At 37.4% G+C, this 2,206-nt stretch overlaps 1 long non-coding RNA gene across 1 annotated transcript; it reads right to left on the bottom strand.

Moving 5' to 3' along the window:
* Positions 1–782: 782 nt before the first annotated feature.
* Positions 783–1,880, bottom strand: LOC119498872. The gene is made up of 3 exons (XR_005209199.1): positions 1,810–1,880; positions 1,618–1,671; positions 783–1,429 (listed from the first exon to the last, which is right to left on the bottom strand). It is a non-coding gene; the product is annotated as an uncharacterized LOC119498872 (long non-coding RNA).
* Between the last annotated feature and the right edge of the window lie 326 nt (positions 1,881–2,206).

Raw genomic sequence — 2,206 nt, 5'->3', positions numbered from 1 at the left:
GAAGAATTTTGAGGAGGAATGACGAGACTAACATCTACAGAGATGAAACAGCAGATGAGATCCTGAAGCTGCTATCTGAGCTGTCTAACATGACAACTGTGCTGAGTTCTTTCCTAGCTTTGTGTGTTTGCCTTGTTACAATGTCACAAAGATTCAAACTCAAGAGTTGCCCGGTAGAATCTGGCGATATGGTAACATTTTCCAGCATTTGCCAATATATTCACGCAGATGTGTGTGTGTGTATGTGTGTCTTTTCAATTATTTCATTCAGGCCGAATGAAATGAATTGGACGGATTTATTACAATCCTGCGACAGCCACAAATATCAGATTTCTTTCCTTTTTGTTGGTCAGCATTTGATTTATTGATTGCTGTCGGGATGTATTGAGAATTTCAATAAATATAACAAAACGTTTTTTGGAAAAGGATTACCAACCCTAGCTTCATGGAACGAAGTGTGTTTCTTTTCCAACACACCCTCTTTTGAGGTCTATCCAGGCAGGGGCGTGTCCAGACATTTTTGATAGGGGTGGCACCAGTGGGGCACTGACTTATGCAGGGGTGGCATGAAGTGTGAGCAGGAGCGCCTGCGCACAGACATATACACTCACGTATGCACGCACACACACACACACACACAAGAAAATACACACCCACACCCAGGTATCGGCATAGCATTAATTTACCATTTTTTGTCTCCACAACCCATATCTACTTCACTTACTAACACTGCAAGCAAGAATAGACCTACTAGTCACAACATTCAGGAAAAGGCAACATACAAATGTGATTGAAAACTGCCATACTTTATTCTAACCTCAAAACAACCTTCCAAGGTATGATATACAGTACATACAAAAAAGACAATGCACTTTCTGTATAAAGTGCACTGTATAAAGTGCCAACAAAATTACAATAAATAAGCCTGTTTGGGCAAAACATTTACTTGACAAAACTTGTCACATGTGCCACAGTGTAGTAAGTTACTGTAGTATTCTCAGCAACAGAGAAACCTGAACTCCCAGGTATAAACAAAAGTCACATCCCTCCTCACATACCAGCAAATCTTGTTTTAACATTGTAAAGTGAACTGTTAAATAATGCCAAAATAATTTGTAAATTCCCAAAGTAGGTTACATACAAAAGAAAATCCTTATTCTAAAACAGTCACTTTATAAAGTGCCAACAAAATTAAAATAAATAAGACATCATTCAACACAGGAATCTTCATTTGACTCTGCAATAACACATAGGTTGTCATTAGAATGATAATAAAATGTGCCTAAAATATTAAGCATATTATACTTCATATGAAAAATTAATTGTTAAGACATACCAATAGGTCCGTGCCCGCCAAATGGGACTGCCACACCACTATCCCCCTGTGCATGGCCTGCAGGAACCTCTGGATTGTCAGCACTGGACACACCTGAAGCAATACAGAGATTGTATCAGTTCATTTATATGTCAAATTGTCACATTTAGGCTTTTCACACCAGTATTGTTAAAAAAATTGTCTACACGCTTAATGACAGTATATGCCACTGTAGTATAAGTGAAATATCCCAGTTCGAATCAATGCACATAATGTTTTAAAGAAGGTAAATTCATACATACCCTGATGTGTATGTGATGTTGAGGGTCTTTCATCTTTACCATCCACATGTGACTCTATAATAATACATAAGCTGTGATTAGAATGATAATACAATCAGCCTTTCCTAAGTAAACTAAGTGGTATGTTACAGTCAAACCAAATGAGTAAGTTCAAACATGAGAAAAAACTTGAACTATCAGGATTTCACATACCTATGTGTACAGCTGAAGCTGAAGGCTGTTTCAGGACAAGCTGGCTCTCATCCTCTGACTGACTGCTCTGCCCCTGCTCTATTTTGGATTTCTTTCTTTTGAAGAAATCCTTTATATTCTGATTTCTTTTCATACTGTAATAGTCCCATAATGCACGACATTCTTGTATGTTGTACAATAGATAATTGTGCATACACACGAATGAAAACGAAATGTAATTGATGTTACACGGGTCTAACATAACAATGTTACGCAGTACAGAATAGCTAAATGTTAGCTTTAGCATCGTTGACAGTCAAAACAGTGTTTGCTAATGAGATGAGATGATGACAGCCTTGTGCCAATTACAATAAAAAGAAATAAAACAAGACAGGGTAAATGTTTAGCTTATTACCGT

Source organism: Sebastes umbrosus, chromosome 12 (assembly GCF_015220745.1).
Source record: "Sebastes umbrosus isolate fSebUmb1 chromosome 12, fSebUmb1.pri, whole genome shotgun sequence".
Lineage (NCBI taxonomy): Eukaryota > Metazoa > Chordata > Actinopteri > Perciformes > Sebastidae > Sebastes > Sebastes umbrosus.
Note: the sequence above shows the minus strand (reverse complement) of the source record. Positions and strands in the feature narration are given on the sequence as shown.